This window comes from Berghia stephanieae, chromosome 11 (assembly GCF_034508935.2).
Source record: "Berghia stephanieae isolate SIO BIC M18660-M18661 chromosome 11, UCSD_Bste_1.3, whole genome shotgun sequence".
In the NCBI taxonomy this organism is placed as follows: domain Eukaryota; kingdom Metazoa; phylum Mollusca; class Gastropoda; order Nudibranchia; family Aeolidiidae; genus Berghia; species Berghia stephanieae.
Genome location: NC_088370.1, coordinates 39,932,517 through 39,949,652, shown reverse-complemented (window position 1 = coordinate 39,949,652; position 17,136 = coordinate 39,932,517). Strand labels below are relative to the sequence as shown.

The 17,136-nt window shown below is 37.2% G+C and overlaps 1 protein-coding gene across 1 annotated transcript in view; it reads left to right on the top strand.

Annotated features, from left to right (window-relative positions):
* The window catches only part of LOC144956425 (rho GTPase-activating protein 18-like), a 68,922-nt gene that overhangs the window by 519 nt on the left and 51,267 nt on the right, over positions 1 to 17,136 (top strand). The gene's annotated exons all lie outside the window — the stretch shown is intronic.

Below are 17,136 nucleotides of genomic sequence, written 5' to 3'. Positions count from 1 at the left end.
ATTGAGTTAAAGTAAAGCATGTCCAATACTCTCTCTCTCTCTCTCTCTCTCTCTCTCTCTCTCTCTCTCTCTCTCTCTCTCTCTCTCTTTTTTTTTTTTTTTTTTTACACATGCTCACTCCCCCCCCCCCCCCCCCCCCCCTCTCTCTCTCTCTCACACACACACACACACTCTCTCTCACTCTTCATACTCACTCTCACCCTCTCTCTCTCTCTCTCTCTCTCTCTCTCTCTCATATACACTCTCACTTTTTAATACTCTCTCCCCCCACCCCCAACTCTCTCTCTCTCTCTCTCTCTCTCTCTCTCTCTCTCTGTCTCTCTTTCTCTTTCTTTCTTTATTTCTTTCGCTTCGTCACTGTGTGCCTACTTATCAATCCATCTCTTTATATCATTTTCCATTGCTGTCACCTACCTGCACTTCTCAAACACATGCTAGATATCTACACATACAGACTCATAGTCGTCCTAAATTTCATTTCATATAAGTATCTGAGTTCAATAATATAAGTTTGTCATATAAAACTCTCATGTGAAGGAATGTGGTCTAGTGGCATGACACTCGCTTTCGGATCAGAAGGTCCTGGGTTCGAGCCTCGCTCGGCGCATAGTTGAGTCCTTGGAGAGTGCTCATTATTCACATTCTCTCACCATACTCAGGTGTAAAATGAATACCTGGCCGTTAACAGCGTTTTCTCGTATGAAAAAAAATGTAATATCGTCTAACAGGCGTCATGTCCCGTCCTAGCTGTTAAATGTTGCTGTTGGACAGCACTTTGAGCACGTTTAGTGGATATTGCGCTATATAAAATCTCAATTTTAAAGATCCTTTACTTACTTTGGGCATTGGGCCTTTATTTGGAATGACCAGGAAGAGTAAAAGAGGCTGAGTGTTTTGAGATTTTTTTTTGGAATATGCTGGAAACATATTTTTTACAAACAGTGTTTTATACGAGGGCTCTTTCATAATTAACCGAAAAATACCTGTAAAATCCACGTTTTTTATGCTATCAACAAAATTCTTGCACGTGTTCATACCTTGACTCGTCCTTCATTTCTCTATGTAACAGCCAAGTCTGTCGACACACTTCTGCCAACGCCGCATCATGGAATAGATACCCTCTCGGAAGAAATTTCCGTCAAGGTTTTGTAGCCATTTCCGCACATGGTCAACAAGCTCTTCATCGACATCAAAGCGCTTTCCTGCCAGCTCACGTTTCAGTGGCCCAAAGAGGTGATAATCAGATGGTGCGAGGTCTGGACTGTGTGGTGGGTGTGGCAAAATCTCCCATCCATATTTCTCTAGCCAACCTTGCGTCACTCGTGCTGTGTGGGGTGTTGCAAAATGACCCCGTTGGTCAACTGCCCTGGGCGCTTTCTGCGAATGGCCTCCCTAAGCTTGTCAAGAGTTTGGCAGTACCTTGCAGCATTGATTGTTTCTCCAGGTTGTAAGGTTTCGAACAGAATAACACCACGACTGTCCCAGAAAACAGTTTCCATTATTTTCTTTGCTGACCGCATGACTTTGAATTTCTTCGCGACAGGTGAGGATGGATGTTTCCATGTCATCGAATCTTGCTTTGTTTCTGGGGTGCAATGGTGCAACCAAGTCTCATCACCGGTGACTATGCTGTCAAGAAAAGTCACATCGTACCCTAGAAAGTCTCCGCCGGCGTTGGCAGTAGCCCGTGAACCCTGCGTGAGCTCTTGCTTCTTCTCAAAAGTTCCCTGCAGATGTCCAATCTTTGTTCTTTATGATTGTCTGTCAATTGCTTAGGAACCCATCTTGCGCTGACTTTTCTGTAGCCAAGTTCATCAAATACAATTCTATGGGCAGAAGTTTCCGAAATTTCAAGACTGCTTGCGATTTCATGAATTTTCAACCTCCTGTCTTGACGAATAAGCTCATCAACTCGCTTCACATTGTCTTCTGACGTCGCAGTTATCGAATGCTTTTCCCTTCCCTGTCTGTCAAGTCGGAATGGCCGGCTTCAAACAAATTACACCAGTGATAGACTTGTGTACGGCTTATAACATATACACTCTGAAGTTCTTTATGAATTTCGGTAGGATTCAGACTTTTGGCGTTCAAAAAACGTATGACAGCTCTGATTTCCTCCTTTGACCAAGTTTCAAGGTGGGTCGCCATCTTTAAAATCGTCTAGAAATTCATTGTGCAAAATGATGCACTTCATAATTTCTGGGAATATCCGTAAGGAAATAAGGAATATCGTGTCGTTTACAGAATTAAAAAATCTCCACTGGTTGCTGAGCAATGGGCATTTTTTGGTTATTTCTGAAAGAGCCCTCGTAATATCTACATTCATACATATTCATACATGTTTTGAATTTTATTTCGTGTAATTGGCATTGAGCTTAACATAGTACCAGAGATAGGTATTCTTTATCGTTTTCGTCTTCTTCTTCTTCTTAGTATTGTTATTATTATTATTATTATTATTATTATTATTATTATTATTATTATTGTTATTGTTATTATTACTATTATTATTATTATTATTATTATTATTATTATTATTATTATTATTATTATTGTTATTATTATTCAACAGCATCATCATCATCTTCATGATTTGAGTTCGAGTTTTCTTTATTGTTTATTTTTTTTTCTAGAAGAAACCCTCATTCATGAGACCTGGTTTACTTTAAGAACTAACGTCTAGCTGATTTTGGACTGATGCTAAAGCAAACCAAATCACAGTGGTAAAAAATTAATAAATGAGCTTTTGTATGGCGCAATATCCACTTAGCATGTTCAAAGCGCTTTACAAGGGGTCTCTGGCCAACAGCAACATTTAACATTTAGGACAGGACATGACGCTTGTTAGGCGATATTACAATTTTTTTCGGACAGAGTCAACACTGTTAACGGCCAGGTACTTGATTTACACCTGAGTATGGTGAGAGAATGTGCGTAAAGAGCCTTCTCCAAGGACTCAACTATGCGCTGAGCGAGGCTCGAACCCAGGACCTTTCAATCTGAAAGCGAGTGTCATACCACATCCCACATAATGCACGGTGATAAGTTGGGGTTGTGCTTCAACATGATTCACTGCAATTTATTACCCGTATCATAGTGGTGTTCAAAAAGGAAGGGAATTGTATTTTTAAAAACTGTATGATTTCCACCCCTCTCATTGGAAAACCCTATCATTTCTTAGTAAATGTGTAATCGTTGAATAATGCTCTGAACGCGTGGAATTTAAAAAATATTTATTGCACAATATTTTTAATCATTTTATTGGTTTTAAATAAGGTGTAAAAGACAGCTGATTGGCAATTCAAAATAATATTTTTGTGTGCATGAATACAAATTCAACATTTTTTGCTTTTGGGTCAAATTGTCTTTCAAGCAGATGGAGTTAACACAAAGCACTGCTATTGGTCAGGTCACCAAATATCTAAGAAACTGACTTGTTAGCTCGTAGTGTTCTTTGGCATCATAAAAATAACCATTTAAATAATACAAAGAAATGAAAGAATCGTAAAGCAACAACTGAAACGATAAAATAAAAATCTTTTGGTGTGCACTATTGTACATTAAAAGTTGAAATTTAGATATGGTGTGATTTCACTTAATATGCTCAAAGCACTTTGCATAGGTTCCCAAGCCAGTTGCAGATTGACCCATGCATTATCACGCCTTTCACATGTTGTTATATTTTCTTTTTCAACATAGATGATGCTGTTTCACCCAGGTGCTTATCTTACACCCAAGTTTGGTGAGACAATGTAGTTAAAGAGCCTTTTCTGAGGACTCAACTTTGCATCACTCACAGTGGGATTCAACTCTTCAACCTACAGGTCGCAAAGCCAGTCTTAAACCACTAGACCACAAATGCTCTTCGCAATAACTTATTTATTTTCTATGCCTTTCTAAAAAAAAAGAGAGAAAAGAAAGAAAAAAGGATTTCAGTTTTGTCGTCCAATGCCGTTGCTGGCGCAACATATTCTAGGAGGTTTCCGATAGCTCAGTTGATAGAGCACTCGCTCACACACAAAGGGGCACAGGGATCGTTCCTTGGGTGCAGTCGAGATTTTTTAATGGACCCCCCCCCCCCCAGGTCACCCAGCAGTGATTGGGGAGCTGTGTCTGTTATTTCTGATTGAAAGTACTTTGCGATAGACCAGTGTCCTGTCCAAAGGGTAGCAAGCAATTTCTATTGTCCAGTTTCAAGCTATAGAAGCCGGGATAAACTCCGGCTCCATGGGCCCTAAGGCCCTGAATGACCACTTTATATATATATATATATATATATATATATAATATATATATATATATATATAATATATATATATATATATATATATATATATATATATTATAGTCTTTATAGAAATAAATATATATTCAGATCAGCAAAATGGCCTGCATTTTCTGTATTATTAATGTTATTACATGATGATACTTATCCAAACTTTTTATTTCATGGCGTGGTCTAGATAATCATAATATTTGATAGCTAAAACCATGTAAACTTTAAAATTGATGTTTGATCATGTTGTACAATGTACATATTATTATAAACCTGCGCCTCTATTAATGTGTGTGTGTGTGTGTGTGTGTGTGTGTATAACGTATGCAGGGGCGTGGCTAGATTGGTTGATTTGGTGCCTGGCTCCACATTCATCTTTGAAACATGGATTATAGCATTTAAAAAAAAATATATATATTAAATCTGAGAAATGGTATATACCGACTCTTACTTATTTGAATAAGTCTTTTCTTTAATTTTTCTTCTTTCTTTTTTATTTACAAATACAGCATGTTTTAAGTCATTCATTTCCTTCTGATTCTGGCACCACCTTATACTGTAAGCATGCCACGCCACTGAACGTATGTGTCTGTTTCATGGGTGTTTGTAAAAATCCCTATCTAAATAAGGGGGCACCTGTGGCTCATGCAAAATTATGGTCATGGTTTCATGTGGACCGATGATGTATGCAGGTCTGACATCCGAACGCACGTATGGGCCTAGTTTAACATTGTTGTAATACGCTTCAACAGTCGTAGCGTCACTTCCCTCGTAGTGACGCATGGTAACTTAGTAACTGGCTCTAAACTATCGGAACAATGGCGGACGCCCTTATGAAATATTTCTCCGACGAGCATAAATGTGTATCCAGAGGAAAAAAAACCATTATAAATCTGATCTGATTTTACTTTTACACATTCTGATCACAAGACATGAAAAGTTCTAGCCAGCATGAAGAATAAAAAGTATCGATTTTCTTTGTTTAGAACCACGATGGCCGCCGTTGCTGGGCAACGTGACATCAGACTATTGAATCCAATTGGCATTATATTTTGCGTCATTTTTTAGATTTTCATTACAACAATGAGCCCATAAAGAATGGGTTGGGTTCCCGACTTCCCATAGTGGGCAGGTACTTGCTATGTCTTCTATCCCACTGTATATGTTTTCCAATTGCTTTCTGACTTTGTCTCGGAATGAGATTACTTGATTTTGTCCTTGACTGGGAGGGAAACAGTCAAATGTATAGTTATAGTTTTGGGAGATGATATTTTTTCCTTGTAAATCGTCTCTCTGTTATATACTGTTATTTTTTTCATTTTTAACATATGATTTGTAATCATTTGAGTGTATTCCTCTAAGTGGGATCTTGTGCTGATGTCTGGGTGAGACTTTTAGGTGATCTCAAACTAAGTATGTACATTGCTAATGTGCTCTTGGAATCTACATCTGTTCCCTATTTAAACCCTACCCATTTTTCTTACTTTTTCCTCAAGTCCTCTAAATTATACAGCTAGGATGTTTTTAGTATCAAATTTTCTTCCTTTTTACTGGCGCTGATATGACCTAAATGTGTTGCTAGCGCCGCAAAACCCTTAAAAACAAACACATCTCTCTTTTCTCTCTCTCTCTCTCTCTCTCTCTCTCTCTCTCTCTCTCTCTCTCTCTCTCTCCTCTCCCCCCCCCCCCCCCCCCAACACACACACACACACACACACACTTGCACTAGTGTATGTATGTGTACACACGCACAATCATAAGCAGGAACACACACACACACACACTCACACACACACACGCGATACAAACTACTTGTCATTCACTTCCGATCACTTCTTCTCTTCCTTACCTCCTCCTACTCTCCAACTGTCTGTCACAACTAGACCAAGACAAGCGGACACGCCCACTATTCTTGGATGACAATTCGCTCTATCTCTTTAACCCTCTACAAGCAATGTTCTGATTCAAACCTGCCTTCAATTTGAAAGGGGAAATTATTGGTGCCAGTCTTCGTTGACTCAAGCACTTCAGCTTTGAGCTTTTATATAGCGCAATATCCACTAACCGTGCTCAAAGCGCTTTACAAGGGGTTTCTGGCCATCAGCAACACTTAACTTGTAGGACGTGACATGACGCCTGTTAGGCGAAATTACAATTTTTTTTCGGACACAGGCGACGCTGTTAACGGCCAGGTACTCATTTTACACCTGAATTGATTTTGCTTTTGTTTTTTGTTTTTGTTTGTTTAGGGTTTGGGTTGTTTGCTTCTATTTATTTATTTATTGTTTTTTTTTAATATTTATTTTTAAATTTTATTTTGTTTTACTTTTTTTTATTGGGGGGGGGGTGGGGGGGGGGGGGGGGGGGGGGTCAGTTTCAAGCTATGAGTTTACGGGGACTACACTCCAAGTCCATAATATCTGATTATTTTCATCCAGAGAGCAATAACAGTAATAGAAGAGTACCTAATAGCCGGTTGCTTTGGGTTTCTACTAACACTAACAGCTCGAGTTGGGCTAATAATGGCTGTTACTGTTCTCGCAATGTGAACACGGTTTGGTCAGCTGTTGTTATAGATAGTATGCAGATGACGTCACTCAGGCCTTTGTTATTGTTTTTGCCATCCGCGTTTGTGAGTTGTTCTCACTAAACTGTATTAACCAGACTATAAAAGTTCATGGTTACACAGAGTTTGTGTGTTGGTCCGTTATACTTCCGGATGGCAATGTTGTGAACTCCTTGGCCAAGCGCATTCTATCTATAGCCAGTTAGATAATGTGTGAATTAAATATAACTAGCGACATCTATGTAATAATGATGATGTCCTATATTGTAGCCCACCGTCTCAAACTGGTAATAAGTCAGGGTAAACCAGGAGATGAAAGGTAAATTGAATATTGACATGATTTGAGCTTTTATATTTCCGGAGTTCCCAGGTTTGAGAGATTTGGTCAAGATAAAGGTGCGGCTATCCTGCGGTATGACACTCGTTTTCGGATCTGAAGGACCCGGTTTCGAGCCTCGCTCGGCGCATAGTTTAGTCCTTGGAAATGACTCTTTACTCACATTCTCTCATCGTACTCATGTGTAAAATGAGTACCTGGTCGTTGACAGCTGTGGTGTCTCTGTCGGAGAAAACAATTGTAATATCGCCTCACAGGCGTCATGTTTCGTTCTACATGTTATATATATTATGTTGCTGTTGGTCAGGGACCGGACCCCTTGCAAAGCGCTTTGAGCACGTTAAGTGGATATTGCTCTATATAAAAGATCAAGTTTTTATATTCTTGCTCTTGTATTCCTAATCACATTTCTAGCTGTGTAAGCTCAATTAATTGTCAAATCCTAAATCACACATTTGGCGCTGATATGACCTAAATGCGTTGCAAGCGCCGACAAACCCTTAACTCAACCCTATAGATTTTTGCTACTTTTCTTAACTGGAAAACTGGGTGGGGATCCTGACCTCCCATAGCGGGCAGGGAGGTACATACTGTGTCTTCTTTCCCCTTATATCTGTTTTCCAACTTGCTTTCTGTCTTTGTCTTGGAGTGAGATTGCTTGGTTTTGTCCTAACCTTGGTCGGAGTCCTTGGTTGAGAGGGAAACAGTCGAATGTATAGTTATTGCTTTGGGAGATGATATTTTTTTTCCTTGTAAATCATCTCTATGTTATGTACTGTATTATGTTTTATTTACATGTTATATTTGATTTGTTAACATTTGAGTGTATTCCTCTTAGTGGGGACCTGTGCTTGTGTCTGGATGAGACTTTTAGGTGATCTCAACCTAAGTACTTTGATGGTGTGCTCTTGGAATCTACATCAGTTTCCTATTTGAACAAATTCCCCTTTGTCACACCTTTTCTTGGGTGCTTTAATTGAATTCTATAACTTTTTACTATCCCATTTCTTTCTTTTTACTGGCGCTGATATGACCTTAATGCGTTGCAAGCGCCGTAAAACCCTCAAAAACAAAAACATTAACTGGAAAAAAATGAATTAAAAATGAGCATGTGCATAGATAGTTTTATTCAACTATCATTAACATGTAAAAACTAAAAATATTAGCTTTGATACTACGCCTATAATTTGTCTCAGAAAAATGTAATAAATAGGCATGGGGTAAAAGTAGCCCTGGTTAAACTACGGATATAGTCGATGTTAGGGTTGAGTGAGTTAAAAACAAACATAAATCACACCTTACATAATAGAGTTTTAAGACGATTGGCCATTTATTATGATTGAAAGAAATCCGAGTCTCGCCTTTAATGAGTTAAAAGTTAGAGCTAGATAGTTTATAAATAGGTAATGGAGCCGTTCTATATATATATATATATATATATATATATATATATATATATATATATATATATATATATATATAATGTATGTGTATGTGAGAGTGTGTGAGTGTGTGTGTCCTCTCTGCCCTGTAATTACGATAAGTAGTTACAATGTTTGCATATTGTATGTGTATCTATGTCCCTGTGTATATGATATGTATGTGTTGTATTGTGTGTTTGTGTGTGTGTGTGATTTCCTTTATAAATTCATTTATCGTGTGTAATGTGATCTATATTGGCGCTGCTTACGACAAGTGGCAAGCTATGCCATAATATTATTACAAAACTCTTGTTCACTCATTTTTTTGTTTCTCTCTCATTTAAAAAGAAAAGTCCAAGGTAAGTTGTGTTGGGCACAAAATGTCATTGTTTCATTAAATAACAATATGAAATTGAATGTACGATTCATGTTAATATACGAAAACAGATAAAAATTGACGTTTCGGGTTTCCCCTTTATCAACAAAACAGGATGAATGAAACACTACAGACGAATGCGATAATGTGGTCGTGGCGTTGTTAAGACCAGATTATCTCATTCGTCTGAAGTGTTACACTCATCCTGTATTGTTGATAAAGGGGAAACCTGAAACGTCCATTTATCTGTTTTCGTATATTAAATTGAAGCTTACATTCAATTTCGTCTGTTAGACGAAATTGCATTTTTTTTTTCGTACAAAGATAACACTGTCATGATCAACGGCCGGGTACCAATATATTACACCTGCGTTCGGTGAAAGAATGTGAGTTAAGAGCCTTTTCCAAGAACTCAACTATGCGTCGAGCGAGGCTCAAACCCGGGACCTTCCGATCCGAAAGCGAGTGTCATACCGGCCGCAAGACCACATAGCGCACCTTCATCTTGTCCAAATCTCTCAAACCTGGGATTACCGGAAATGTTTTATTTATGTGACCTGTCTTCATTATGATGGTCAATGAGTTGGACCGTGTCTTCGTAAACTCGTGGCCTGACACTGACCGTAGCCATCGTTAACTTATTGATGATAGAATGAAGATGACGTCACTCGGGTCTTTGTTATTGTTTTTTGCATTCCACGTTTATGCGTAATTCTAACTTAACTCATTAACCAGACTATAAACGTTCACGTTTACACATAGTTTTTTTGTGTTGGTCCGTTATACTTCCGGATGGCAATGTTGTGAGCTTCTTGGCCAAGCGCATACTATCTATAGCCTGACACTTGACCAAAACATTAAGACAGAAGACAAGTCTTTGGCCGCAAAAGAAAACTAATCGTGAGTTGTGTTCAAGGTCAATAGTTCACACAATGGAATCACTTGTTTCCCTGAGCTCTACTAACGACAAATCACTATTACTATTACCGTCCTCATCTTCAGCGATATTCTATTATGCGCTTCGGCTTGTTGGATACCACTGTATCACTTCCACTATCTCCTTCATAAACCTATCGATCTCTCTCTCTCTCTCTCTCTCTCTCTCTCTCTCTCTTTCTCTCTCTCTCTCTTTCTCTCTCTCTCTCTTTCTCTCTCTCTCTTTCTCTCTCTCTCTCTCTCTCTCTCTCTCTATCTTTCTCTCTCTCTCTGTCTTACTGGCTAATCCGATCATCACAACTATCGACTCGTTGAGGGAGACTGATTTCCCCGGCTGATGGATTTCTCCCGTTCTTATCGTCGTCGTCGTAATCATCATCATCATCATCACCAACACCATCGTTATCATCATATCATCACCATCCAGCATCATCATCGTTATCATCATCATCATCATCATTGACGTCGTCATCATCATCATCATCCACCACCATCATCATTATCAACACCACCACCATCGTCATCATCATCCTTATCGTTATCATCATCATCATCGTTATCATTATCATCAATATCATCATCATCGTCGTCGTTGTCGTCATCTCCTCCACCACCACCATCAACGTCATCTTCATCGACGTCGTGGTCGCATCATCATTATCATCATCCACCATCATCATTATCCCACCACCACTATTGTCAACATCAGCATCATCATCGTGGGGTTGTTTTTTGTTGTTGTTTTTTTGTTGTTGTTTTTTTTTTTTTTGCTGTTTTTTTCTTGGAGGAGGTTGTTTTTTGGTTTGTTTATTTTCTTCTTTTGTTTGTTTGGATTTTGGGGTTTATTTATTTATTTATTGGGGGGGGGGTTGTTTCCAAGTCTGAAGTATACAATTTGTGTTATAGATAGTTCGAAGATGACGTCACTCAAGCCTTTGTTATTGTATTTTGCCATCCGCGTTTGTGAGCGATTCTCACTAAACTGTATTACCCCGACTATAAAAGTTCATGATTACACAATGTTTTGTGTGTTGGTCCGTTATACTTCCGGATGGCAATGTTATCAGCTTCTTAGCCAAGCGCATACTATCTATAGTTGGAAGTCAACACTCTTAAAGTCAACTTCAGCTCTTGTTGGTCCAAAAGTTTTTTGTTTTTGGGTTTGTTTGTTTTTGTTGGTAGGGGGGGGGGTGAGGGTTGATTTACATATATACCTACTTTATACGATTTGTTTTACAGTGGAATCCGCATAACTTTCAAGTTCAAGAGTTTATTTTAGTCTATCATTGGCATTTCTGTACACAAGTTATTCTAGCATTTACAGTAATAAAGGATTAACATTCTTGAAGTGATCATTTTAAAAAGCAATGATGCTGATAATTATTATTATTATTATTATTATTATTATTATTATTATTATTATTATTATTATTATTATTATTATTATTATTATTATTATTATTTTGAGAGCTCCCTATCATCCCGCTACAAGCGGTGCCACTGAAACGAAATCGACCCGAATCGTGTTGACGTTAGGCGAACTCGACATTCTCTTATTACGTTTACAGGCTCTCTCGATGTGTCCAGTTCTCTGGCAGAAGCGACAAACGGCTATTTAGAATTTGCAGTTTAGTCTGTTGTGGCGCCCATCTTGAGCAGATTTGATTTTTATTATCAAACTCCGTTGTCGGCTCTGCCTGTCTTTCATTCGAACGTTTGAGACGCTGTTTGTTTTGACTGTCTTGCTGAATTATCGGAGTCTGTTTTCTCTGAGGCTTGATTTTATGGAGCTCAGGTTGAACAGATAATGCAGTCTCGTGACCACTCTTGGGGCATCTTCTATCTCCGTGGCGACCTCGATGCTTTGTTAAACGAGAGCTCGTCCTCCTTGTGCTTGAATAGTGCTTCAAGAATAGCTGTGTTGTTAACTGCAACACATGAAACAGGTACGCATGGCTTCATCCAGGGGATTTACAATGGATGGGAAATCGCATGTGACAACGCTCTGGCGAATTCTAGCAGCCAACTCCTGAATAGTTTCACCTGGTTTCCTCTGGAGACCCGTCCAAAATTTATAGATAGTTCGAAGATGACATCACTCAGGTCTTTGTTATTTTTTTTTTTTTTTTTTTTTGCCATCCGCGTTTATGAGTAATGCTCACGGAACTGTATTAACCTGACTATAAACGTTCATGGATACACACAGTTTTGTATGTTGGTCCGTTATACTTTCGGATGGCAATGTTATGAGCTTCTTAGCCAAGCGTATTAGCCACTCCCACGCCTCGTTCTGAAAAAAGTCCGCGAAATTAAAGGGGAGGCAAGAGAAAATCAGCTGATCGTTAAAATAGTAACAGAAAAGTGGAGGTGCTCGGCAATGAATGCAAGAAAGACATTTAAAACGCCGTAAAAATGTTTAAAAATCACTTAATGTTATACGAGTAATTACCATCCATAACAACCTGTCAAATTCACATATGTAAGATGCCAAGCCAAAATTAATAATAAAATAATAAAGAACACGATTGACCGTTGACTACACATGCATACGAGTACCAGAAATATTTTGTAAACAATGTAACACAATATAATGTGTAAGTTTCAAAGCAAATGCAACCACAAATAACATCAAAGAACAATGTGGGACTACTGTTTTAATTTCATAAAACCAAACGCATATTTTCTGCCCCCGATATTGAACGTGTAGTTAGTATGTATCGTACAAACAACATTCGTTTAGACAGGTAGTCGGGATTCTAGCGCCAGTTTTATTTGGGCAACCGTGATTGGGATTTCACTCAATGCACTTATTATTATTATTATTATTATTATTATTATTATTATTATTATTATTATTATTATTATTATTATTATATTATTATTATTATTATATAATATTAATAATAATAATAATAATAATAATAATAATAATAATAATAATAATAATAATAATAATAAGTGCATTGAGTGAAATCCCAATCACGGTTGCCCAAATAAAACTGGCGCTAGAATCCCGACTACCTGTCTAAACGAACGTTGTTTGTACGATACATACTAACTACACGTTCAATATCGGGGGCAGAAAATATGCGTTTGGTTTTATGAAATTAAAACAGTAGTCCCACATTGTTCTTTGATGTTATTTGTGGTTGCATTTGCTTTGAAACTTACACATTATATTGTGTTACATTGTTTACAAAATATTTCTGGTATTTATATAATATTAATAATAATAATAATAATAATAATAATAATAATAATAATAATAATAATAATAATAATAATAATAAAAATAAGCAGTTGAAAGCAGTCTTTGGTGTATAAGTGCATATGTACATTATATCTTATAATAAATGCTTCAAAACAAAACTAAAAAAAAAATAAAAATAAAGAATAAATGAATAAAAATATCTATTTGGGCATTTACTTACATTAATAATCTTGAAAATCACAATCACAATCCATGAAAATTAAATATCCCATAATCCGAAGAAGACATGAATTTAATCCAAAATCCAACACAGGAATGTATTTTAATAGGAGACAGATATCCTATTAAAACTATAGCATTACTTGCAAACAACAATACCACACTCTGCGTTTAACGGGCTTGTGGCCGTCACATTGTAAATTGTGACCGCATTAGGGTAATCGGTGTCCTAAAGACTGACATACTGACATACAATCAATGAGAACTATAAAGAATCCATTCTAGAATTCAACTACAAACTGAAAAGCATGATAAATATCACTCTATCAAATAATTTTCTTTGCACAGGTTCACTCACACTCTCCTTTATTGCAAAACAGTGATAAGTGAGAAAAAGTTTGTATTTCAATTATAAACTTAATCACATAATCTAAATGATGGAGAATAAAAACAGCTAATTATAAAAAATTTCACAGATCAAGTTATCTATTTGAACTCCGCATATTTAGCTTAATTACTCAATGACCATAATTTTTTTAAAACTGCCTTGTTTCATTTAAACAAGACCATGACGCTTATGCCTGGACCGGGTATTCACAACTTCTGCATTTGCATTCCACTTTTGAATCGAATTAATCTCTATCTTGTCCGTTTATTTGCAAAGTTTCTGCACTTTATAAATAAGACCATAACACTTATGTCTGGACCGGGTATTCACAACTTCTGCATTTGCATTCCACTTTCGAATCGAATTAATCTCTATCTTATCCGTTTATTTGCAAAGTTTCTGCACTTTATAAATAAGACCATAACGCTTATGTCTGGACTGGGTATTCTCAAATTTTCCTATTGTGTTCCACTTTTCGAATCGAAATAACATCTAGTCTATCCGTTTATTTGCAAAGTTTCTGCACTTTATAAATAAGACCATAACGCTTATGTCTGGACCGGGCATTCGCAAATTCTGCTTATGTGTTCCACTTTTCGAATCGAATTAATCTCTATTTTATCCGTTTATTTGCAAAGTTTCTGCATTTTATAAATAAGACCACGACACTTATGTGTTAGATTGTTCGCAAATTCTGCCTTTGTGTTCCACTGTTCGATTAGAATTAATCTCTATTTTATCCGTTTATTTGAAAAGATTCTACACTTTATAAATAAGACCATAACGCTTATGTCTGGACTGGGTATTCTCAAATTTTCCTATTGTGTTCCACTTTTCGAATCGAAATAACATCTAGTCTATCCGTTTATTTGCAAAGTTTCTGCACTTTATAAATAAGACCATAACGCTTATGTCTGGACCGGGCATTCGCAAATTCTGCTTATGTGTTCCACTTTTCGAATCGAATTAATCTCTATTTTATCCGTTTATTTGCAAAGTTTCTGCATTTTATAAATAAGACCACGACACTTATGTGTTAGATTGTTCGCAAATTCTGCCTTTGTGTTCCACTGTTCGATTAGAATTAATCTCTATTTTATCCGTTTATTTGAAAAGATTCTACACTTTATAAATAAGACCATTACGCTTATGTCTGGACTGGGTATTCTCAAATTTTCCTATTGTGTTCCACTTTTCGAATCGAAATAACATCTAGTCTATCCGTTTAGTTGCAAAGTTTCTGCACTTTATAAATAAGACCATAACGCTTATGTCTGGACCGGGCATTCGCAAATTCTGCTTATGTGTTCCACTTTTCGAATCGAAGTAATCTCTATTTTATCCGTTTATTTGCAAAGTTTCTGCATTTTATAAATAAGACCACGACACTTATGTGTTAGATTGTTCGCAAATTCTGCCTTTGTGTTCCACTGTTCGATTAGAATTAATCTCTATTTTATCCGTTTATTTGAAAAGATTCTGCACTTTATAAATAAGACCATGACGCTTATGTCTGGACTGGGTATTCGCCAATTTTCCTATTGTGTTCCACTTTTCAAATCGAAATAACATCTAGTCTATCCGTTTATTTGCAAAGATTCTGCACTTTATAAATAAGACCATAACGCTTATGTCTGGACCGGGCATTCGCAAATTCTGCTTATGTGTTCCACTTTTCGAATCGAATTAATCTCTATTTTATCCGTTTATTTGCAAAGATTCTGCACTTTATAAATAAGACCATAACGCTTATGTCTGGACTGGGTATTCGCAAATTTTCCTATTGTGTTCCTCTTTTCGAATCGAAATAACATCTAGTCTATCCGTTTATTTGCAAAGTTTCTGCATTTTATAAATAAGACCACGACACTTATGTGTTAGATTGTTCGCAAATTCTGCCTTTGTGTTCCACTGTTCGATTAGAATTAATCTCTATTCTATCCGTTTATTTGCAAAGTTTCTGCATTTTATAAATAAGACCACGACACTTATGTGTTAGATTGTTCGCAAATTCTGCCTTTGTGTTCCACTGTTCGATTAGAATTAATCTCTATTTTATCCGTTTATTTGAAAAGATTCTGCATTTTATAAATAATAATAATTGTTCAAAATTTTACCTCACACCCGATATTACAAGTACAAGTGAGCCAGGTGATGAAGATTGTCAAACAGTGTGACAGATGAAATAGGAAGAGAGAGAGAGAGAGAGAGAGAGAGAGAGAGAGAGAGAGAGAGAGAGAGAGAGAATGAGAGAGAGATTCGTTTTTTGTTCAAAATTTCTCTCTCTCTCTCTCTCTCTCTCTCTCTCTCTCTCTCTCTCTCTCTCTCTCTCTCTCTCTCATATTGCACAAGGTTGTACTATTTTACTATTTATCAAGAACAGCCAAGGTGGCAACCCAGTCTCTGTATAAACTAAGCAAGATGGCAACAGGGACCTCGCTCCTTATCCAATGCCGAAGCTTTAATTTGAGTCAAACGGTTTGGTTAAAAAAAAAACACCCAAAATAAGTTCGTGTGTGATGGAAGTTGAAATCGGCTTATTATAAAATCGTTTATGGTCTGTTTGGATTACCCTTTTTAAATAGAAAAGGTGAATATAACATAAACTTGAAGAATAGGCAAGCTAAATGAAAATTAAATTGACTGATTAAATGAGTACGCGAGGCTGAGTTGCGAACGACTACTGGGTTCCGACATTCCGATCCCAGTGTCATTCATGTTCACCGTACCGTGTTACTGTCTACACACTACACTGCATTGTTAGTGACTGATCATGTCTTTTTTGTTTGTATGTTTTACGCAAGCTTAATAAAAATTAAATTGACTGATTAAATGAATACGTGAGGCAGAGTTGCGAACGACTCATGGGTTCCGACATTCCGACCCCAATGTCAGTGTCAGTCATGTTCACCGTACTGTGTTACTGTCTACACACTACTTGGCATTGTTAGTGACTGGTCATGCCTTTTTTGTTTGTATGTTTCTTTTAATATGGGTCAATTTACAAAGAATAATAATAGAAATGTTCAAAACAAAAACTAGATTCACTATTACGTGCCTGTAATGAAGTGCTTTCCACAAACCGTGAGCGAGAATGATGGTGGAGGTAATGGCAACCATGTGGGTTTGTTATTGCTTCCTGCCTCCGTCAACCCACGCATCCAGTTGCGTAACCCACGCTGAATCTGACCAATACTATCTATAACGTTCTCTGACGACAAATTTTAATAGTCGAGTGTGGTATTGCTCCATCATATGTTTTTCAATTTCTGCAAGATTGAGTGCGGTTATCGCCTTAGCTGGTGTTTCTTGACTCGCCATGTTAGTCAGTATTTTGCGGGTGGTTGGATGGGAGCATCACCCTTGAATCATATACCTATGATGTTTGCATGGGTGTACGATCCGA